Source organism: Lissotriton helveticus, chromosome 5_1 (assembly GCF_964261635.1).
Source record: "Lissotriton helveticus chromosome 5_1, aLisHel1.1, whole genome shotgun sequence".
Lineage (NCBI taxonomy): Eukaryota > Metazoa > Chordata > Amphibia > Caudata > Salamandridae > Lissotriton > Lissotriton helveticus.
In genome coordinates this window covers 1,101,771,683-1,101,796,787 of record NC_136065.1, presented here as the reverse complement: position 1 = coordinate 1,101,796,787, position 25,105 = coordinate 1,101,771,683, and positions in this window count along the sequence as shown.

Genomic DNA, 25,105 nt, shown 5'->3' with positions numbered 1-25,105 from the left:
AAGGCGGCTGATAGGTCTAATAAGACCAACACAGCATTCTTTCCTTGATCAAGGGCGGCTTTAAGGGATTCAGCAGTGTACAGGCGGGCTGATTCCGGGGAGTGCTGAGGCTTAGAACCTGATTGATGGTAAGTCATAAATTGAGAGTTAATTAGTTTTTCAGAGAACTTGTTTAGACATGGAAGTACAGAGATGGGTCAGATATTGGTAAGGATGGTGCGATCAGCAAGTTGTTTCTTTTGGAGAGGTTTGACTGCTGCAAGTTCATATTTATTGGGGACTTTGGCTAGTGACAGGGAGGCATTTATTATACTGTTTATGACTGAATTAACAGTATCTATCATAGCATGTAGCATTAAGGGGGGACAAGGGTCAAACAGAGAGCTTGATTTAACAGCGAGGGTAGCCTGGTGAGTTTGTTCTAGGCTAAAAGCTTGAAAAACCCGGACGGATGGTCTGTTGTTTCCTAAAAAAGAGGTCCCGCCAAAATTTCACCTCTGATACCACAAACGTTTTTGAGATTCGTTTTTTAGGGGTCTGGAAGTGGTTTTGACCAGCTACCAATGATTCGTCAGTTTCTTTTTGCAATGCATCGATTCGGATGCAGATGGTGGTGTACACGTGGTCACTGCCCTATATATGTACACACATTCCTAACTTCATGATATTATGGTTGTCAGTATTAAGTCACCATTGTTCTGCACATCTTTCTTTTGGTATTCTGTTATATATATCTATATATATATATATTTTTTTTTTTTAAGGATACATTCCAGATTTTTAATTCTTACAGAGTTTTGTTTGCTAACAAAGATAAGCATGGTAAAGTGTTTTTTTTTCGTTTTTTTCTTTAAAACCTTTTATTCAGCTTTTCAACAAATTACACATCACCAAATACATTTAGAAGTAATTGGTCAGTTATACATTAGGTCGCATCTCCACTTCTCAATACATTGCTAGTACATCAATCATGACTATCATCGTATATACGGATATTGTTCGGGTCCTCGCGCTGGTCCCACCCTCCCATCAGTTCTTACGTTACATATGTCTCAGTTTTAGACCCCATCAGTGCGGGAGTACCTCCCCTCCCTCCCCTCTAGAACAACATAAATCTTACACATTCATAATAATCTGCTTCTAGTTCAACCCCTCACGGACTAGTTTCTGGGTCCGACAGTTCCGGTGGGGGAGCACATATCTGTCCTCGGTGTTCGTTCCACTTTCCCCAGATCTTGGACCATTTCTTGGGGCAACCCCTATGTATATAGACAGCCCTTTCAGCAACCATAGTCGTGTCCATGTCCTTTTCCCATTGCGCACGTGATGGAACCACTCCAGAGCCCCACTTTCGAGCGATATTGCGTTTCGCCAGTGCTAGACCCAGTGTAGCCCACGTTTGCAATCCTCGGTTCATATCAGTTGGCGACCACATATTTAACAAACAACATCTAGGTTCCCTCTGCAGTTCCACCCCTGCTGCCTCAGAGATTTCTGATAGTATGTGGTCCCAGTATCTCTCTATCTTTGGACAGTCCCATAATCTATGATAGAATGTACCAGGGGAGCCACAGTCGCGCATGCAATTTGGGTCTTGTGAACGGCCCAGTTTATGTAGAAGTGTACGGGAATAGTAAACTCTATGCACTATTTTCAGTTGTATCAGCTTAAGCCGTGACGGTATGGAAACCTCCCTGGCCGATGCTAGGGCATGTAACCAGTCTTCGTCCTCGATGTCTCCTAGTTCTACCTCCCATTTGCTACGAAGCACTACTGTAGGATCCGGGAGATTGTTGATCAGTTTCTGGTAAGTAAGCGATATTGCTTTCTTGTCTATCTGGTCCGTAAGGAGTCTGTCTTCTAGGGGGGATGATTCTGCAAGTGCCGTACCTGTCGGGACGGCGCTCTGTAGTGCGTGCGTAATTTGCATATATCTATATTTCTCTGTGTCTGCCATTCCGTATTGCTCTTGAAGGGCGGGGAAAGAGATAACCGCCCCCCTGTGCCATAGATCACCTATCTTAGAAATGCCAATAAGGTCCCATTGGCGGAAGCCCTTAGTGTTCGCTAGTGTACCGAGACGGCGCGTGTCCCAAAGGGGCGTGGCTAGCGTAAGCACACCGTCCCATCCCAGTGCCCTCTGCGCTGCATGCCAAATTTTGACCGTGTGGGCTGTTGGGCCTGTCAGTGTGTGACGTCTTTTGTTGGAATATAGCGCCTTCATTAATTGATCCGGGGGCAGTACCTCCTTGTCAAGACGAAAGGCTGGGTCCTGTTGTGGGGCATGTAGCCACCGGTTTACTATCATCAACTGTGCTGCCCAGTAGTATAGTTTCGTGTTTGGCAGGGCGATACCCCCATCATACCAAGAACGGGACAGTTTGGAGTGCGAGATGCGGGGTGGTTTTCCGTCCCACAGGAGCGTAGAGACCTCCGCATCTATAGATTTGAAGTACTGCAGTGGGACCGGGAATGGCGTGTTCTGTAGAATGTATAGGAATCTGGGGAGTGCCAACATCTTAAAGAGCGCAGCCCTCCCCAGTAGTGTCAGCAGTAGAGATCGCCAATGGGAAACATCCGCTTTCAGCCTCAGTAGAGGTGTCTGCAGATTTTCTTCCATAAAAGTCGATTCTTGAGGTGTTATGTAGATTCCTAGGTACTTGAACCCTCTCGTGACCGTTTGGATCGCACAGTCCGGGGGTAGTACCGGTGGGTCACCCCGTAGGACATATAGCAATGATTTTGTCCAATTAATGGTGTAGCCCGACACCTCACCATAGGCGTTGAGTATGTCCAGCAGGACGGCCAGGGATGCGGAAGGGGATGTCAGGTAGATTAAGACGTCGTCCGCATACAAGGAAATGCGGTACTCCCAGGCTATCCCCCTGATTTGAGTGTCCAGCCGGATTTTCACCGCTAGTGGCTCTAGGAGTAGCGCAAACAGGAGTGGGGCGAGCGGGCATCCCTGTCTTGTTCCACGCCCCAATGTTATGACACGTGACGTATGGCCGTTTGCCACCACCTGTGCTTGGGGACCAGTGTAAAGGAGTCTCACACATCCACAGAACCTTGGACCAAACCCCAGTTTTCTTAACACAGCGAAGAGGAATGGCCACTCTACAAGGTCAAATGCCATTTTCGCGTCGAGAGAGAGAACGGCTTCATCCTCCCGCAGTAGAGGTATACGGTGCATGACCCCGTGAATACGCCTCAGGTTAAGGGATGTGTTTCTTCCCGGCATGAAGCCGGATTGGTCCGGGTGAACTAAATTCGTGAGGTGGGGTTGTAGGCGGAGGGCTTGGATCTTCGCAAGGACTTTTGTATCAACATTCATCAGGGAGATTGGTCTGTAGGAGGACGGTTGGTCAGGAGGTTTGCCCGGTTTGTGCACTGAGATAATCGTAGCCAGTCTCTGGTCCGGCGTGAGTGTACCCTTTACTATACATTCATTATACATGGCCAGCATGTGTGGATTGAGCTGCTGAGACAGTGTTTTATAAAGTTCAACTGGCAGCCCGTTTGGACCTAGGACCTTTCCGGTGTGCAGTGCTGCTAGGGCCTTCCCTAATTCCTCCCCTGTTAAGTCCGTCTCTAGTGCCTGCATGTCCTCTGGAGCTAATGTGGTCATGGGAATGTCCTGGAGGAATGTCATGCCGTCCTCCTCTGTTACCCCACTACGCGCGGCGTAAACCGTTTCATAGTGGGTAGCTAGTACTTCCACTATCGTTGCGGGAGAGGTCTGGGAGTTCCATCGTTGCAATCCACCGATTCTCCCTGTCCTTCCGTTCAAGCCAAGCGAGCATTCTCCCAGTTTTATCCCCCAGTTCGTATACTCTGTGCAATGTGTCAGTCATTCTCGTTTTGGTCATAGCTTCTGCGTACGCCCTGTATTCGTGCTTCGCCATCTCAAGGGTGTGGGTTGTGTCATCTGTGGCGTCTAAGGCGTGTGCCCTTTCAGCAGTGTGTAAGGCTGTTTCTAAGGACCCAATGGTTGCCCTCTGGTCTCTCTTGTGGTTAGTGATCGAGGAGATGGCCTGCCCTCTAATCACCGATTTGTATGCCTCCCAAAGGGTGGAGGGGGAGTCCACCGAGTCAGTGTTTTCGGCAAAGTAGTGAGTGGAGGAGGTCGTAATGGCCTTCTGAATCGGTCTATTTTTTAAATATCCCGGATAGATTGGGAATATTCTCTGCCGTCTAGAGGCCTGCACTGTGTAACTAAACTGTATGGGGGAATGGTCCGAAATCCCCCGGGGGAGGTGCTCTATGACAGACACCCTCTCTGGGGGGACTGTCTGAGTCAGCATGTAGTCAATCCTGGAGAGACTATTGTGTGCTCCCGAGTGGAAGGTGTATTGGCGGTCATAGGGATGTTTCAGTCTCCACATGTCCACCAGTCCCAGGGCCTTTAGAAAATCTTTAAATAGGTGATGGGGTCTAGTGGGCTCTCGCGGCAGGTGTCGGTCAATCGCAGTGTCTAAGACTGTATTGAAATCGCCCCCCATGATTAGTTCCCCTTCAGGGAGTTCGAGCAGTAGTTTCCCCAGGTCCTGGAGAGTGTCCTGGTGTAGTGCTGGGGGGACATATATCGACAGGATATTGTAGGGTTTGCCCTCCCATTGACCATTAACTGCTGCGAATCGTCCCCTGTCATCAGTCCAGGTGTGCTTAATGAGAAAAGGGGCGCTTTTGTGAACGAGAATTCCCACACCGTGGGAGCCGGAGGAGAATTCTGCATGGGCGACCATTTGGAAGCCCCACCGGTTAAGCGCTTTACAGGCAGTCCCTACTAAGTGCGTTTCCTGCAGCAGGGCCAGAGTGGGCGCCTTCCTCTTCAAATAATGTAGAACTAATCCCCTTTTAATTTTATTCCCCAGTCCGTTTACGTTCCACGAGATAACCGTCAGTGGGGGGGACACTAATGTTTGCGATTGTGGGTCCGTTGTCAAAGTGTCCGGATCAGCCATACTCTCCATAAAAAGGGCATATCTGCTCCGACTGGGCAATGACCCGGTCCGAGACCTGGTCGTCGACTATTGTGAAAGGACCTCCTAAGGCCCGCCGCGACGGGAAGGCCAGATATGATCCAGGACGACCCAACCATGGACATTCGCTCTTGTGCAGTAGCCTCCGTCCGGGGCGTGTGTCCGTGTGTGTGTCATGGAATTCTAGTGGATATGGTGTGTGCTCAGGAAAAGCTAAACCTTGCAGTAACAAAAAACTAAAACTAAAACAAAGGAAACTCAAAACGTTGTGAACCCCGACCCCCCCACCCTGCCTCCCTGCCCGGCGGACAATGAACCTTCCACCTCCCCAACTGAGCAGAGTGCTTATAGTCCCAACTGTTGAACATTGTTCCTGGGGGTGAGACTTCTGTGTCCGTTGTCGAGCCCCCCCCTCTAGGAGCGGCTATGCAGTGCCTTGCTTAACTAGATGTCCTACCTGCATGGAGTCAACCGCATGCGACCAGCGTCTTACCATCAGCCTTCTGCCGCAGTTGCTGCCACACTGTCCCATCTCCCCCTCGCATGTCTAGGAAGTCTTATCTTCGGTCGGGAGGAGTGGGCAATTGTTGAGAAGCAGCGGTTTCAAGAGACGCAATCAAATCGCAGTGTCTATAGTTCCTCATCTTGTCCACGTTCCGCTTCGTCCTGCAACCGTGGGCTTCCGTTCTCGCGATGTCGCTGTCTTTCGCGGTGCTTAGGTCCCTTTGCCGGTCTCCATCCCTCCAGCCATTCCTGGGTTGCCCGTGGCGTATCAAAAAACCATACTTTATCTTCAGCCTCAACACGCAGTTTCGCAGGAAATAGCATCGAGTACTTCAGTTCTCGAGCGCGTAGTTTTTTCTTCACCTCTGTAAAGCCACGTCTTTGTTGGGCCACCGCCGCCATGTAGTCTGGATAGATGTGGATCTCTGTATTCTCAATTTTGATTGGTGGTTTCGTGCGAGCTGCTTGTAAGATCGCGTCGCGGTCCCTAAAATTGAAGATGCGAGCCAGTATGGGGCGAGGTGCGGCCCCGGGTTTCGGCTGACCCCCAGGCACGCGATGAGCGCGTTCTACTGAAAAATAGTTCGACAGACCTTTGGGTTGCAACTGTTTATAGATAAGGTCCTCCACGTATAGGTCCAGGGCCGGCCCGCGAACAGATTCTGGCACACCAATCAGGCGGATGTTATTGCGTCTTGAGCGGCCTTCTTGGTCATCCAGCTTCGCCCTGAGTACGAGGTTATCATCTTCCAGCCTCTGGACCCTTCGCTGCAGATCCGACGTGTCTCCCACAAGGTCTGTAGTCGTTTTTTCGACCTCTAGTACGCGGTCAGACATTTTGGCGAAATCAGCTCTAATCAGTGATACCTCTGTAGAGATCGACCCCATTGACGCCTGCATCGTCTTCAGGGCCGCCATGACGTCATGTAGGGTGACTCTGTCCGCAGCGGTCGCGTCCCCCGCCGGGTGCGGCGGCGTCTGGGCCAGGTCCCCCTTCGCCGTGTCCGGTGGGCCCTTGTGGTAGGCGAATTTGTCGAGTTTTGAGGTCTGGTGGCCTCTGGTCCCCCTGCCACTCATCTCGGCTGGTGTGGTGCGTAGGTTGGCTGTAGCGTTTCTGGCCACCTTCTGCGTGGGTTACTTCTTCTGTGGCCACCTAGTAGTGAGGTGCCGTTCCTCAACCGGTGTAGGCGGCCTCAGTGGTCGGCAGTGCGTTTCAATCGCCGGTCTTCCGCCCTGGTCATGTGGCGCTGCGTCTCCTGTGGCCGGTGCGCAGGGGGGGGGGGAGCAAGTGATAGATCTCTCCGTCTGTGTTTCGGCGCTTTTCCACCCTGTCCTCCGTCGCAGCCTTTCACAGCCCGTAGTGTAGGAAATCGCGCGTAGGAGGCCACCGTAGCTGGGAAATGGCGTCAATAGTCCAGCGCTTACCTCAGCCGGCCGCCAGGCCTTCGTCACCGGGATCTTCGTGGGCAGGCAGTGTTAAACGATCTTTCCCGCCGGTGCTGGGGACCCACACCCCCTTCTCGCAATCACCGGCTTATTGGGGGCTGGTAGTGGGTGTTCCCTCACATCGGGTTATTCCCTGTGTAGTCCAGGAGTGAACAGTCGTTTCTTTTTCCCCTTTTTCGCCCCTGTCAGCACCTTGCGCCGAGGAATGGACGTCCGCTGCGGCGCCAGTGTCGCGCCCCAGTGCCCGGATCCGGCCGTGTCGTATCTCACTGCGCCGCACGTCGGTGATTGCCGGTGGCCGCCTGGTGTGGGGGAGCTTGAGCGCAGCAGGCAGGAAGGGCGCCTCCCTCGGTGTGCCGCTTGGGTGCAGGAGACAGCGTTTCCTGCGGCGGTGGTACTTCGCCAGGGCACTCTGTACTCAAGTCCCCGGTTTCAACCTCCTAGTAGGCCCCGCAGGTGCACACGGTGTATCTCCGCCAGGGAGGCTCGCAGAGAGTCGCCGCAAACAGCCGGGTGCACCGGATCGGTTGGCGCTTCAGGTCACACCGTTCAGGCAGTGCCAGGCGTGCGGATAATTGAACGGATTGTTTGAGGGAGGCTCGTTACTCACAGAGCTCGCTCAGTGTGCGGCCATTTTGGCTGTTGGCTAGCCACGCCCCCGGTATTCTGTTATTTGACGAAAACTGGTCCACACAAAACCCAGTACTCAAACAAGCCCATGGAGAAACTTGGGTTCAACGATGTAAATAATTGGTACAGTCCTTCTCACTCCCAGACAAGAAGCAGCAGGCCAACACAGCAGAGCAGGTAGCTAAGTGGCAGTCCGTCCTACATCACAACAATCAGCAGGCAGCAGGCCAACACAGCAATGCAGGTAGCAAAGTGGCAGTCTCTCCTACAGCAGCTCTTCTTCCAGGCGGAATGTCCTTGGTTCAAGCAAAGTTCTGATTTGGTGGTGTCAGGGGTCCAGTACTTGTACCCAAATGTCCCTTTGAAGTGGGGGGAGACATTAAAGAGGTCTTTGGAGATTACAAAGTCCCTGCCTTTCCTGTCCTGGCTCTAGACTCACTACAGGGGGGCATGCAGCTCTTTGTGTGGGTGCAGACACAGCCCCATTCAGGTGCAAGTGTCAGCTCCTCCCACACAATTTACCTCAGGAAGACCCATCCGCCTGGTGATGGGCCACCAGGAGGCAAATGTCACACCCTTTCTCCCTTTGTGTGACTGTCTATGTCTAGAAGGAATGCACAAAGCTCAGCTATCACCCAATCCAGACATGTATTTCAGAGACAGGCAGAGGCACAGAATTGTTGAAGTAAGAAAAGTGGCATATTTAGACTCACAATTTAAAATCCAACTTCACCATGAGTTGTGAATTTAAATTGTGAGTCCAGAGACACCTAACTCCAAATCTCTATGTTTCCAATTGGAAATTACACTTTTAAGATGTTTTAAGGCAATCCAAATGTTAACCTATGTCAGTGATAGGTCTTGTAGTACTAAAAAATGAATTTAGCAGTTTTCACTACCCTTGATATGTAAAACTCAAAGGTACCTTTAAATACACTGCACCCTGCCCATCAGGCTGCATAGGGTCTACCTTAGGGAGACTTATATGTAATAAAAGGGAAGGTTTGGGCATGGCATGTAGGTTAACTCACCTGGCCGAAATGGCAGGTTAAAACTGCACACACAGGCCCTGCAGTGGCAGGCCTGAGACATGTTTAAATGGCTACTGAGTGGGTGGCACAATACCTACTGTAGGCCCAATAATAGCACTTAATTTAATTGCCCTGTGCACATATAGTGCACTCTGCTAGGGACCTATAAGTATGTTAAATATACCAATTGTGGATAAGCGAATGTTGCCATGTTTGGAGTAGAGAGCATATGCATTTCAGGGGAAACCATGCCAAGAATGGCAGGTCTAACAGTGAGAAAATTAGGAATGGAGATTTCAGGGTTACTAATAAATAGTAAAAGGTCCATTCTATAACCAGAGGTTTTAACAGTAATATTTTAATAACAATACCTTGAATGCTATTATAGGTTTGAATGCTAGATATTAAAGATTCAATTACCAAGACGAAGCGTAAAGGCGACAGTGGGAAGCCTTGTCTAGTTCCTCTGAAAAGTGAATAAGATTTAGAAAATTGTCCATTTATAAATAATCTAGTAGACAGGGATGAGTAAAGAGCAGAAATCATTTGCATGAATGATTCACCAAAATGAAAAGCAAACAAGGTATAAAATTGGTACTGCCAATGAACTTTATCAAAAGATTTCCCAGCATCAAGTGCTAGAAGGCCCACAGGTATAGCTAAAGATGGAATAGCTTCAAATGCATGGAATAAAAGTCTAGTACGTTTAACAAAATATCTATTTTTCATAAATCCAGTTTGATTCACGTGAATGACATTCAATGGAATGTTAGATAATCTAGTGGAAAAAGGTTTTGCATACATTTACAGTCTTGATTAATTAACGAGATAGGGTGGTCATTTGCAACTTTAGTGTGATTTTGATCTAGTTATGGGAGTAAAATATTCAATGCTTCTGTGAAAGAACCTTGGAATTATATCTGTATTACTGAAGTTACTAAATAAATTAAATAGGTGAGATCTAAGAAGGGGAGAAAAGGTGTTGTAATATTCTTCGGGGATACCTTTAGGTCCAGGTGATTTCTGTGGTTTCAGGGAATTATTGGTGGTCTTAATTTCCTCACTGGAAATCAGTATGTCTAAATTACATATGTCAGATTGGGAAATTTGCGGGAGATTACAGGATGCTAACAATTCATCAATAATTTAAATATCATTAGAAGGAGGTTTGCAGTACAGGGAAGAGCAAAAGTCAAGAAATTCATTAGCAATATCAGTGGTGGACAGAGCAATTTTCCCATCATTACCATGAATTGCATTAATTTGAATTGTATCTTTTTTAATCCGAAGATAATTTGCTAGTAGCTTTTCATATCTATTAATATTGAAATAATATTTAGCTTTACTATTTGAAATGTGTAATCCACCTCTTTTACTAATTACTGAATTATATTCATAGCGTAATTTTTACAATAGCTGATTGTAACTACTATATTTAGAGGTTATAAACAGACATTCAAACTTGTTTTTTTAGTGTTATTAATTATATACTTTAAAAAAAAATCCAAAACCTTTATTGACAAATTCAGCATAATCGAAATGCACTGTTGCATAATCAAAATACACTTTTTCATCAGATCAGAGCATTGTACACAGCAGGTTGTTTGCGTAAAATCATAGACATACTGCAAATACAATCAGACAAAAGCCTTATTCTGTACAAAGCGACCATGGCACCATAAGCAACACATGGCTAAAGGAGGTGGTGACACCATTGGAGGGTTAGGAGCAGGCTCGGTCAGAGGGGGAGGCGGGGACATGGAGGAGGGTAGTTACTGACCAGCGCCGGCGGCCGCCGCGGGCTAAGTGCCGCCAGGGAGCGCGGGAGAGGCAGCACGATCAGATGCAGTCGGGAATGAAGGTATGTCACTAGGGGGCCCCATATGTCAATTAAACGGGATCTCACAGGCAGTAGGTCGCAGAATTCAAATAACAAGGTCTGGCATCTCAAAGCATCTTCAAGCCAGTGAGCAAACTTGGGTGCAGGTCTAAAACCCCAGCACATGGCCACCCTGCGCCTAGCAAGGACGAGCAGCATTGCAATCAGGCGGCGTGAGGAATCTGGGCAAAATTTGACAAAGCCCAGCAGGCACAATGGCAGGTCGGGCTGAACTTGTGCAGAGGTAATCTCAGAGATGGCGGCACAAACCACCAGCCAGAAATCCGACACCTTAGGGCACAACCACACAAGATGAGTAAAATCCACGGTAGGGGCAGCGCAATGCATGCAACTATAGTTAGGTCTGAGTCCCAGTTTATAGAGCTGAACATGGGTACGGTATAAACAAAACAATTGGAGGGAGGTAGAGTATAGATGTAGGATTCTTACTCCACGGGCACTGTTACATAAACAAAAAGAATCCTACTCACAGTGAAGGGGACGGCGAGTGTGCCACAAGTGTGGGGACACTCAGTGTTGTGTTAAATACCCCTCACACACCAACAGGCCCCTTGGTGTCATGCTTCATCTTTGGGGTCTTCGCACCCCTCTAACGGGATGCGGCGTGCTGTGACCTACGACTACGCGGGAGCACTTAGAGTTGGACTATGTGTGGTGTGTGTGATGCAAGTGAGGGGGTAGTTAAATGTGAGTGGTGGGGTTAGTGAAGGTTTAAAAAGTACCTGGCTCGTGGGTGTTGGAGAAAAACTTTATTCACAACCCCGGGCTGGCACTGTTAAAAGGGTGCAGGGTGAGGTAATTATCTGTCGTAACTATGAACAGTACCTCTGGTGTGCGTCAACATGTTTCGGAGCTAGTGCTCCTTCTTCAGGACGGGGGCACAACTTCCCACCTTACTCACGTATTTCTAACATATGTGTATTTTACAAAAAAGTGCAGGACTATATACAGTGAATTAATATTAAATACAGGCTATAGTGTGCCTACAGCGGGTTTTGTGACCATGCACTTGCATGACCTACAAAGAGAAAAATAAAAATAAAAATAAAAACGAATGAATGTGGTTGCCCTGTTCAGGGTGGCTCAACAAGGTGCAGTCACCTGGAGCACCACTTGGCGTAGTCGCCCTGTGAAAAGAAAATGACAAACAACACACATAACATAGATAGACACACAGATAGTAGTTTCGAAATATTTGGTCATTCTCATTATGTAGTGATGGCTTGCTTCATGAGCATTTCTGGACGTCAGGGGATGATTGCTAATTATGCAGTTTACAGGAACAAAAGGTTGTTTTCAGTTTGTTTACTCACTTTTTTGCTAGGAAAAAGGTGTTTTCTGCAGACTCATACTCACTAACTCGGGACAGAATGTGTCTCCGTGTTCCCCTCACGCTGCTCCGCTGGTTTTAACTCGGAACGGGAGCTGGGCGCCTTATGTACTGTGAATTCCCAAAGACTACCCTCTCGTCATTGGCTTATTGTCGGATATCGCTAATGCCCATATATGGCAAATCCGATCCTTGTTACCGTCACACCATGTATGGTATGTCCGGTTACGCGTAAGGTGCCAGGTGTGGTTTTTGATGGTTAGAGTATGCGTGCATCTAAGCTCGATGGAATTCACCTGCGTGTGCTGGGGATTAGCGGCGCAAACGCATGTGCGATAGAGTAGTGATGAGCGCATGTGCACACCTGCGAATGCTGGGGATTAGCAGACGCATGTGCAATGGAGTAGTGCTGAGCGCATTCGCACACGCATTAGAGATGCTATCAATGCGCATGCGTGTAGTTTAGTATCTGCCAAATGGAGCTGTGTATCGCGCCTTGGTGTAATGTGACCAAACGTGGATTATGGCTGACATTACTTCTACCCAAGATCATTACTTGTGGTATGGTCACAGTTATGTACCACGATCATTATGAAGATTTGGTTTAGCCACAGTTGGAGATACAGTGAATTCCTAAGTTCATACTCAACCACGTTCATACTCAACTCAGCCACTGCAATGATATGTGGCGAGGGGTATCTTTATGCACTGCATACTGGTATAGAGCAACCAAGGTTATTGCAAGGAGTTGGTCACTTATGTTATTTCCACAGTAGGATGGAAAGGCAAGTTAAATCACTGGGTTATTATACATGTCCCTTAAATGTGCCATAGTCTTGATGAATGGCATGGGGTGTCGCTATCAACTGGTTAGTTGCCCCCAGGGCACATCATCATTCAGCCCCTCGATATGTGTCCCTAGACGGAACACCCATCGTTGTTCCTTTTGAAAAAGACCCATTTCTGTTGGCAGGTGTTCGATTACTGTCCATTTTAAGTCATTCACACCATGTTGTTTTGCCAGGTAGTGTGTTGCCATTTTTGTCGTTGATTTCTTGCAGCGGACATTGCTTTGGTGTTCGCCTATCCTAGTTTTTACAGGTCTCGCGGTCATGCCCACATATTCCAGACCACATGGACAGGTGATCATGTAGACTACATTATTGGTGTTACAATTCGTGAATTGTCTCTGTTCCCAATTAGTGCCATTTCTGAATGTCAAGTTCTTACTTTTCTTCGTGAGGTGACAGCTGCTACAGTTCCCACAAGGAAAGTGTCCCTGTATTCCAATGGCGGTCTGTCTGGTAGTGGTATTAGGCTTGGGTCTGGTATGTACCAATAGGTCTCTCAGGTTCCTACCCCGGCGATGTGCATACATTGGTTTTTCCAGATTGAGGCCGCCACAGTTCAATATCCTCCAGTGTTTATTTACAATTTTGGAGATTTCGTTTGACATTGTGGAGTACGTGGTGACACATATAGGTCTTTGTTTCTCGTCAGATGACGGTATTTTGTCCTCCAGGAGCGCTTCCCTGTGATTGTTCTTGGCCCTTTTCATGGCCTTCTCAATGATTTTAGGGGGATATTTTCGCTGTAACAATTTTGTTTTTAGTTCCCCAGCTTGTGACTTAAAGTTGGTCAGTTCTGTGCAGTTGCGTCTTAACCTTAAGAATTGTCAATATGGGAGATTTTCCCTTAGGTGCCTGGGATGGAAGCTATCATATCTCAATAAGCAATTTCTGGCTGTAGGTTTGAAATGCGTGGTACTCTTGAGTCTGTTCCCGTCAGCATATATATTGAGATCGAGAAACACCATAGCTGTGTTGGAGATGGTGCTAGTGAATTTCAGATATCTGTTTTGGTTATTAAGCCAATTGACGAAATCGATGGCTGTGTCTGTCTCCCCGTCCCAGATGATCAAGACGTCATCAATATACCTTTTCCAGGTATTGATGTGGGTTCTGTATGGGTTAACTGTATGGAGTATCCTGTTCTGCTCAAGATGATGGACGTAGAGGCCCGCCAGGCTCGGAGCGAAAGTACTGCCCATACTGGTGCCGTGGCTCTGTAGGTATATGGTCTTATCATACTGGAAAAAGTTTTGTTGCAGTGCCAGGGAGATACATTCAAGAACTAGTCCTTGCGGTGTTTGGTACTTCCACTGGCTAGAAAATAGTACTTCCTCTATTATTTGGAGTGTCTCGTCGTGAGGTAGGCTAGTGTACAAACTCTCCACGTCTAGGCTCAGTAGCAGTTGTTTCGTTGGGTCGAAGCTTTTGTTCTCCAACAGTTGTAGGACCGATTTGGTATCTCTCAGGTAGGTGTCAGTTGATTGTACCAGTGGGCGAAGGAAAGCGTCCGCAAATTTGGAAAGCGGCTCAAGGATGGAGCCGATCCCTGATGCTATAGGTTTACCTGGTGGGTTATTAATGTTTTTGTGGATCTTAGGGATACAGTAAAAATACGGAATTCGTGGTGAGGGTTGTTGTAAGAAATCCGCTTCTTTTTTGCTTAGCCAATCATGGGCCAGTGCCTCTTCTACCATCCCTCCAATTCTGATGCGTAGTTTTTCGGTTGGATATTCCCAGAGGACTCTGTAGTTCCTTGTATCAGACAGTAATCTCGTGCATTCGCTATTGTATGCCTCTAAGGTTTGTAGGACAATTGCTCCGCCCTTATCTGCTGGTTTTATGATCAGCTCCTTGTTGTTAGATAGCTCTCTGATTGCCCTTTGTTCCTCTCCACTGGTGTTGTGATAAATGTTGTCATCCCTCAGGTTTAGTTTGTTAACTTCTGTGATGACAGCTTTTTCAAAAGCTAGTAGTTCTATTGGCATAGCGGAGTCTGGAGGAGTAAAGGTTGACTTGAGTTTCAGGCCAGTATCCGTCTTCTCCGTGGTTGATGGTTTGTCTTGGAAGAATGCTTGTAATTTCAGCTTCCTTGTGAATTCCTGAAGTTCTATGTTTAGTTTGAAAACATCTGGTTTCTGAGTCGGTACGAAACCTAGTCCTTTATTTAGCACTCTCCGTTGTGCGTCTGTTAGTGGCCAGGGTGTTAGGTTGACTACTAGGTCCCCCTCTTGCTCGTTGACGGCTGGTTCGGGAGGGATCCGGTCATGCTTCTCGTGGTTCGTGAGTTGGCTTGATCTTGATCCTCCCATCCAACATTGTTGCCTTTCCGGTTCCTTCCACGTGTTGTGGGACGCGTGCCTAAAAAAGGCTGCTGTTGGCCATAGTATCCATCATTGTAGTCCGGGTTCCATTGTTGGTAATTCTGGCCACCGGGCGGTGGTCCATATTGGAAGGGATTGAATGGTGGTGGGCCTAAGAATGGTTGTGGATATTGTTGAGGTTGGGGTTGATAACCTCTCCACCCTCGTTGTCTCGGGAACTGTTGTCTCCTTTGTCTCCACCCTCCTCTCCATTGTCTGGATCCTCTATTGCCACTGGAATTGGAGCCCGAGGATCCATTGTCTGAAATGTCGCTGTCAGCATCACTATTGGCATTTTTTGGAACATGGTCGGGTTTGGTATAAGGGTACGCACTCTCAGGTGTGAATTTAGCTTTGTCTTTGGCTAGTTTGTTGGACTTGCTTTGTTTGAGGGTGAACTCAAAATCCGTCATCTGTTGGTTTAATTCGTCTAGTCTTAATTTCAATTCCTCCGTTGATATGTAGGTTTTTAGCTGTACTTCTATTTTGTTGATTTCTATTTTTAGCTCATGAGTGATTCTTGCTGCTGTTTTTATTATTAGGACTAGCCAATCTCTTGAACAATGCCAGGATATTAGCGACCACTCCTTTTTAAAAATTAAATCGTTCTGAAAAATGAGTGGTTCATTCTTAACTATTAATCCTGGTGGTGCCATTTTGTTCCGTAAATATTCCTTCATGAATAAGCCGTGAAGGGCTGCCTTGATTTGGTTCCGCCTGAGGGTCATTAGTTCATTCCATTCATTAGTGTTTGGGCCGGGTTCCGGGTTGCTAAGGCCTTCAAATGGGTTGAGGTCCATGAGAATTTGATCGATCTCATCATCCCCGAATGTAAGGCCATGTTCATGGCCACCCTGCGCCTAGCAAGGACGAGCAGCATTGCAATCAGGCGGCGTGAGGAATCTGGGCAAAATTTGACAAAGCCCAGCAGGCACAATGGCAGGTCGGGCTGAACTTGTGCAGAGGTAATCTCAGAGATGGCGGCACAAACCACCAGCCAGAAATCCGACACCTTAGGGCACAACCACACAAGATGAGTAAAATCCACGGCAGGGGCAGCGCAATGCATGCAACTATAGTTAGGTCTGAGTCCCAGTTTATAGAGCTGAACATGGGTACGGTATAGCCTATGCAGATTTTTGAAATGTATGAGACAAAGCCAATAGTTGGGAGAAAGTTTCTTTGTCTGGTTGCAGAAATAAAGCCAGTCAGCTTGAGCAATGTCCATGCCCAAGTCTTCGCCCCATGCCGCACGTGCGTGATCCGTGGAGATAGAGGTGGACGACAGCATGAGGGCGTATAGTTTAGTAACAAACTTGCAGGGAGTGGGGGATGTATATATAAAGTCAAGAGCGGGCATCGAAGGTGGAGGTTTGGGGAACGTTGAGTGCAACTCCTTACAGATAGCTCGCAGCTGATAAAAGAGCAATGTGTCCATCGGACCAGAAGAGGCAGGAAGAGAATAAAATGTGTTTCTGGGGTAAAGATCTGCCAATGTCGTCAGCCCCAAGCGGGTGGCGTGTTTAGCCATGCCGGTTGGTTGGAGAGGAGGGAATGCAGGATGACGAACAATCGGCATGGCGTTAGCTTATAACGTCGGAGCATTGGAGGGATGGCGAAGTCCATACCAGGCCCAGCGTAGGGTCTCGACCGTGTCTACCTCAGACTTGCTCCAGTTCACCTGTATGCCGGACAGTCCACCGAATCGTATTATCTCTCGCAAAAGAGGGCTGAGGTTTTCTTGGGGGTGGCGTGGAGATTAGGAGGGAGCAGGCTGAACAGCCAATACCCTTCTGATTGTGGTGTTGCCGGAGTCTGGCCGCGAGAGGCTCCATCACAATGGCGAAGAGCATAGGGGATAGCGGGCAACCTTGCCGAGTGCCGTGCTCAATCAGAATGGGATCTGATACCTGACCATTGATTCGAAGACGTGCGGAGGGGCGAGTTCTTACGGATGAAAATGTTACTAAAACCAAGGCGCGGTAGTAGAAACATAAAAAAGGCCACTCCACTGTATCGAACGCCTTGGTGGCATCGAGTAGGGCCGCCACAGCGGGGAGGCTAGGGTTAATTTGATGAAGGACCAAGATAATAGTCCGAAGGTTATGCGAGGTGGCCCGGTCAGGGATGAAACCAAGACTGATCGGAGAGGGCGATGAGGGGCATAAGGAGGAGAAGACAGGAGGCCAGTAAGTTTGCAAAGATCTTATTATCGAAAATAATATGGGAAAGGGGGCGGTATGAATAGCGGCAGTCAGCTGGCTTGTCCAGCTTGAGTAATAGCGTAATCAACGCCTCGGGGAGAGACTGTGGAAAGAGGCTGTTATCAAAGGAATTGTAATACATGGCGGCCAGATGTGGCACCAGGAACGAGGCGAAAGTCTTATAAAACGAGGCAGGTAGGCCGTCCAGACATGGGGCCTTGTCACTAGGTAAACTATAAATGGCAATAAGTATCTCTTCCTTGGTGAAGGGCTCATCTAAAAATTTACGATGGTAGTCCTCTAGTCAAACCAATGCGAGGGTGTCAAAATATTGTTCAAAAGCCTCACGGGAGGGAGGGGAGCCGGCGGTGTAAAGTTGCACATAGTAGTCCATAAAACGAGCCATGACTTCGTCGGGGGAGGTGGTTCTAGTGGGGCCGCTATCTCGGAGAGCCGCAACATATGACGCAGCACGGGGGAACGCAGGAGGTTGGCCAAGGTCTTACACGGCCGATCGCCTTCTCCGAAACGACGGGCTAGGGTCTCCCTGCCAAGAAAAGCGAGTTCCCTGTCGGCCCACTCAGCAAATTCAGTATGCTTTGCACGCACGCGCGCAAGGGTCTTATTCCCGGGGTGGGCCGCATGGGCAGCATCCAAAGCCTTGATCTCTGATTCCAGCTTGTCCAAGCTGGAAAGAAGGACTCCAGCTTGCTTGGAAAAACACTTGCCACTTATTACTGTTTTAAAGCCTTCCCACAGGATGGACGCAGAGTCCACAGAGCCGACGTTTAAATCAAAACAGTTGGTAATCGCTGTTTGGACCTCACCACAGAAGATGGAATCACGGAGAGCGTTCGGAGGAAGCTGCCATGTGAAACGCGCCGCGGGGAGTGAGGAAGACGAAGACAGATCTGGACTGGCGCTTGATCCGACAAAGTGCGTGTCATATGATTAGCAGAGGTAAGCCAAATGAGGACATCCGGTGAGGTAATCCATAAATCAATATGGGACTAGCAGCCCCGAGCACTAGTGAAGCAAGTACCCTCACGGGCCTCGGGCCACATGTGACGCCAATCTTCATATAACAAGTTGTCGGTAAGTATGGACTGAAGTAGAGCAGTGGAGCGAGGGTGGGAGAAGTGGGGCCAGAGTGGTCCAAGGCTGCAGAAAGGGTGACGTTAGAATCCCCTCCCCAAAGAAGGGCCGCCGGGCCCAAGGAAGAAATTAGTTGCCATATATAAATGAAAAGATCAGGGTCGTCCGAGTTAGGGCAGTGCACAGCAGCAATCGTCATGGGTTAGGACAGCAGGGAACCATGCAGAATCACATACCGTCCGTCAGGGTCCGTAAGTACCTGAGTAGTTTACCAGGGGAGCCCCCTTCGTATTAGAATAGACACCCTCCTAGAGTAGGAGGAATAAAAAGAAGAGTGCGATTCACCCCAGTGGTGCAACAGGAGTCTGGAGGAGATCGCAGGCAACCGATGGGTCTTCCTCAAGAGGCAAATGTTGACCTTATGCCGGTGCAAGTGAGAGTGAATGAGCCTGGCTTTACGGTGATTATTAAGACCACGGATATTCCAGGTCCAACACATGATGTCAGTCATGTTATTCTATAATTAAGTAAAATGAGACGCAGAGCAGGAGGCCTGACATCTGAGAAAGCCAGTGAGTGCGCTGTGGCAGGCAGGACCTAACAGAGGGACAGCAGGGCAATCGCCTAAAGCAGATAATGGAACTAGCTGGTAGCCTACAACGCTAGAAGGCCCAATCATGGGGGGAACCTCCAGTACGCTAAGGACAAAAAGGGGAGGAGAAACAGTGCAAGTCGGGAAGAGGAGGATGTTGTGTACATTCCTGATGCATTTTATAAGTCTAGCGGTGAAGTGATGCAGTCTGATTAAAAGTAGAAGATAAGGACAAAAGAGTCCCCCCAGAATGATGGGCAAATCTGAAAACCCCTCCCCAACCCAACCCAACCCGCAGAACAAAATGCAATCTGAAAACCAGGTTTTGGCAGGGAAATATCAGACAGAGTGCAGGCAACAGCATTTCCAAAAAACACCCACCCAAACAACCTCCACACCAATGCAACCCAAAAAATATTTCCAGAAGACCCGCCACCCCCACACCCACTCCAACCCCCCAATCAGGCTGAGATACCTCCCCTACCCACCCCAGGAACCCACAACCTGGAAGAAGGAAAACAACGGTAAGAAAGGGACTTATCCAGTGAGGGCATGGCAGGGCCTAGCGTACACCCCCGCAGTGAAGCAGGGTGGCCAAGCTACAGGGACAACACACAGCGTTCAGGTAAGAAATCACCAAAAGTCACAGCAGATCAGTCATTGTCACAGAAGTGGTCGGATGCAGTGAGCTGAGAGCCAGACGGTGACAGGCGGGAAGATTTATCAAGTTTCTTGGCAAATGCAAGGGCGTCTCTGGGATCAGGAAACATGAGCATTTTTGGGCCCTGTCGGACTCTCAGCTTTGCTGGGTAGGCCAATGAATAAGCAACATCATGTTTTTGGAGGATCCGCTTAGCCGGGAGGAATTTGCGGCGTGCGGCCTGGAATGCCAGAGTATAATATGGGTAACATGAGAGCGAGTTTCCTTGATGAATGATTTTGCCCTTGTCGCGTGCTGCACAGAGGATAGCGTCCCGATCCCTGAAATGTAATACTTTTGCAATAATGGGGCAAGGGGGTAGACCGGGACCAGAGCGTTGGCCGAGAGAGCGGTGGGCGCGTTCAACAATGACGACTGAAGAGAGAATGTCACCGAAAAGTTCCCGGACAAGCTGTTCCATAAAATCCTCCATGCGCGTAATATTGGTTGATTCTGGTACCCCTGTGATGTGGAGGTTGCTCCGACGAGAACGCGCCTCCAAATCCTCATTTTTATTTCTGATAACGTCCAGTATTTTGTCCATCTGCAGTAATTTCTGATGATCCTGAGTGGCGCCATCCTCAATGTCCGAGATCCTGGACTCAGCGTGAAGGAGAAGATTGTCGTGGGAGGCCACCCGAGCCTTGACCGAGTCCAGGTGTGCGGAGATTTGGTTGAGTTGGGCCGCGATACCGGTGACCGTGGACTTGATGTCTAGCATAATCGCCTTCAGATCATCGTCAATAGCTGGAGTGGCCTCCATGTTTGCCGCAGAGTCGCCCACGTCCGGTCCCGCACTGTTCTGGCGAGTCGATCTGCGCTGGTCGATGGCGATTTTGGGCTGCTTAGCGTCAGTCCTCCCCATGGCGATCGGACACAGGAAGCAAGCGGCACCAGGTAGCAGAGGAGCTGTATAGTGGTGGAGAGGAGCAGCGGCGCAGGGCACAATGGGCAGACAACCAATCCACATTCGGCACAGACAGTTGTAGAAGAACTGGCAGAGACCCCAGCACCAGGAACCACCCCGGCCGACCTCCGCAGGCAGAAGGCGCAGAGGTGCGCCAAAGGAAAGTGGCGGGAGGAGCAGGCACCAGGGAGACACAGAAAAACGCCGCAGCATAGCGCTGCAGGGTCGCACTCACCACATGCAGAAAGGCTGTCCAAGGGCCACGCTGGGGCACCAGTCCATTGGCAGAAGGCAGGCCCGGGGCTAGAGCAATACCGGACTGTGGGGTAGGGTCAGCCCAGAAACAGGGAATGGCCAGACCACGAGGGTAGTACCGGACACCAGAGGCAAAAATAATGAGGCAGGAAAGTGTCTAATCACGGAGTGAGGCAGCAGGGAGTGCATGTGGGCACCGGACTTCAGTCACCACATGCAAATCACCTAGGGCAAAGCCGGGTGGGTCAGAGGCAGTGAACGGCCACCCCAGTGTCTGCAGCAGTCGTCGCTGGGGCCCGGCACTCCAGGGGAGTAGAGTGGGCGGCCGATGTCAGGGCCGAGGAACGGCAAGGCCAAGGTGCATCAGGGTGGCAGGAGAGGTGGCAGGGGGCGGGCACTCTCAGGGCACCCCACACAGGTCAGCAGAGTGGTAGCCGGGAGCGCGCGCCAAACTGAGGCAGCTACGACGGGGAGGCGCGGGGGTACACCGCTCCCGTCACCAGGCCCGGGCTCCAATGGCCGCCAGGAAAGGCGCCAGATGGGAAGCAGTATGGCGTCGGAATCGCCGGGGCCTGAGCTGGGCGGTGCAGCTCGCAGATCCCCAGGTCAAGAAGCATGGGAGCCTCCGGTGTCCTCCAAGCGATGCGGCTACCCTAGGCGTCCAGCCAGATCACGGGAAACGGGGAGCCAGGCCGGGCCTACCTGAAGGAGTGCGCCCAGCGCAGCCATCGGCAAACAGATCGCGGCCTTTACAAGTCACCAGGAGGCAAAAGCGGTACCAAACGACACCTCAGGCAATGATGATTCGGGAAACGCTAGTTGTTGGCAGAAACGGTGCTGTCTCATGCTGGATGATGCCGGATTATTAGCTTGGCCGGCAGAGCCCCCTTACAGTGCGGCCATCTTGTAGCCAGCCAAGTCACACCCCCCCAACAGACATTCAAACTTAGCTATTTGTTTTTCAAAGTTAGAAATATTTGTTGTCATGTGCCATAATGGAAATGTTTACTTCCATAATATATTATTTAAAAGCATCCTTTGTACAATATTATATGTTAAACAATCTATTCACGAGTATGAATTATGAGTCTTAAGAAAAAGTGAAACTCACAAAAAATGTGTAGGAAAATGTAATCACCATATATCAGTAAGTTTGATATTTTTAAATAGTGTTTCGAGTAGATTAGGTTAAGATCACCTTCAACAATAAGTGAAACACTACCTAGATGAACATTTTCAGAAGTAATACTATTCCAAAAAGTTGGGTAATCATCCGTTGGTCCATAAAGATTAAGTGTAAAATAGAAGTAGTAAGTTTAATTTTAGCATACAGAAATCAAGCCTCAGTATCAGAACACTTATCTAAGAATTCGAGTTGAAGTGTGTTAGAGAATAGAATTGCTATGCCACTTTTCCCCCAAAATCTGGAGAGGATATAATATGACCTACCCATTTTCTTTTCATGTAATACAGTATGTTGTCATTCACATGTGTTTCTTAAAGCAACCAAATATCAGCTTTATGAGTACCATTGAGTTGGGTAACAATAAACATCTGCTATTCAGCGCCAAGAGACCTGCAGGTGAACGTGCACCTTACAAATACACGTTATGTTATGTTATGTTATGTCTAGCTATATATTCTAACATTTTCACACGTTTAACTGGGTTTCCTAAACCTATAACATTAAAAGGTACAATTTTGATCTTACACTACTTATCCATAACTGGAAACAGTAAACCAAGAGAAGGTATGGCAGGAAGCCATCAGAATCTGCAGGATAGGACAAATATCAATACAATCGTGAGATTGAAGTAGCTGAGAGAAAATAAGAAATAGGAAAGAAAAATAAGAAAGACAAACATATAGAACAGAACAAACATCAATAGTAGTAGGGAATCACACAAGCATGGACAAGAAGAGCCAGGGGAAAGTACACCCGGATGTTAAATAGCATAGCAATGGGCAATAGTTGAAGTGGAGATGGATGTAAGTGAATATCAGCAGAAGGTCTCCTGAGTCTACCTGGAAAAAGGAAAATGAAGATCCAGAAAGGCACGAAGTTTGCCAAGGTAATGAAATGATTTAGAGATGTCATCCTTCCAAATACTCATAGTAGACGGGTCGAAGAGGCGATTTTGAATCCTGATTTCCGTAGTCAGTGGAACAGTAAATTTGTTAAGTAAGTTAACTGTCTCTTTAGCAAAATCATGATGAATAAAGATCTTATTGCCACTGACCATTAGGGATGGAAATTCTCTTGCCTCTTTCCTTGTCATTACTAAATAGGGATGATGCAGGAATTTTAAAATAACTTGACATGGTTATGCTTGACCAGGTTTGCAGCGTGATGAAATATGGTGCGCTTTATCAATCTCAAATAATTCTGGGAATTTGAGATTCAAAAGGTTAGGTAGTAAGTTCTATATAATCAAAGGAGGGAGGGAGAAGCTCTGGTCCATTCAGCTTCCTGTCAAAGGTTAATGATCAAAGGGGAATGGATCACTTATACCTGTAATCCCAGGGTCAGGTGAAGTAACCATCTTAAAAACCCACAGGAGCGATGGTGGTATATCTTGGTTCTCCGCCTCTAGAAACATGAAAGCATCTTCATTGGGTTTTATTATGAAATGCTTTTCCTCCACCTGGAGGCTTAGACCACTGGTTTTAGCAGTAGTGACCAGGAATAGGGGATGAGGAAGTACAGTGAAAGTAGGGGAAAGTGAAATAAAATTGCTTCACTCTGCTTCATGAACAAACTTCATTCGGAAGGAGTGGTGGCAAGGTTAAAAACAAGTTGGTGCTACTATAGAAATATTAGCTTTCTATAGTACCATGCTGTGCTAGTGAAGGTCAAAGGTCGACATGTTTCAGTTCCTGTGTCTTTGCCCAGGAGGGGTCTATGGGCTTTCTTCAGGACCTACGAGAGAGTGTAGGGTCATAGATACTGGCAGAACACTATTGAAGGTGGTGTATTGACTCACCTTTCTTCTTGGGCACAAATCAATAGTACCTGTAACTTGCTACTTGGTCACAGGTCAATAGTACCTGTAACTGACAAAAGTAAACAGAATACACAATTTCAGATTTTTATGTGTCACAAACATTAGTTCTAAGTAGAGTAGTGTTGAGCCAGGTGGAAAAAAAACATTGTGACATCATAACGCAATGGTGAGATAGCAAAAAAGGTATCGAAAAAGTTAACACTTACAAAGAGAAAGCCTGTAATATCTTGCGATACTTAGTGAGCATATAAAAAAAACCAACATGGTACAAGAAACGTGGAATATGTTAAAACATTTTTTTCCACCTGGCTCAACACTACTCTACTTATAACTAATGTTTATGACACAAAATATATCTGAAATTGTGTATTCTGTTTACTTTTGTCAGTTACAGGTACTATTGATCTGTGACCAAGAAGCAAGTTACAGGTACTATTCACCTGTGACCAAGAAGAAAGGTGAGTCAATATACCACCTTAATAGGGTTCTGACAGTATCTGTGACCCTACACTCTCTCGTAGGTCCGGAAGAAAGCCCCTCGACCCCTCTTTGGCAAAGACACAAGGCTGATACATGTCGACCCTTGACCTTCACTAGCACTGCATGGTGCTATAGAAAGCGAATATTTCTATAGCAGCACCTACTTGTTTTTAACCTTGCTACCACTCCTTCCGAATAAAGTTTGTTCAAGAAGCAGAGTGAAGCAATTTTATCTCACTTTCCCCTACTTTCCCTGTACTTCCTCAACGCTATTCCTGGTCACTACTGCTAAAACCAGTGGTCTCAGCCCCAGGTGGAGGAAAAGCATTTCATAATAAAACCCAATGAAGATGCTTTCACGTTTCTAGAAGCAGAGAACCAAGTTATACTGCCCTCGCTCCTGTACGTGGCTGAGGGTTTTAATGACGGTAACTACACCTGACCCTGGGATTACAGGTACAAGTGATCCATTCCCCTTTGATCATTAACCTTAGGTAGTAAGTTCTCCATATATTTTCTGCAATCATTGCCCACTATATCTTCAGGTAATTTAATGATTCTCAGATAATAGTCTATTTTGATTTTCCAAATCCAATAAATGCTTAATCACAGGATGAATTTTGGCTGTATTTGGTCTCTTTTACTTTTGTTATCTTGTATTTTAATTGCATTGTCAGACATTTTCATTGATGAACCAGTCACATCTTTGCGAAATTATTAAGCTCTGTGGCTATATTATCGGTGTTAGACCTAACAACCTGTATTTCTTCCAAAAGGCTAGATAAGGATGGTTTAGCCCAGTCAACAATTTTTGGTTTAAGTGGTGGCAGAGA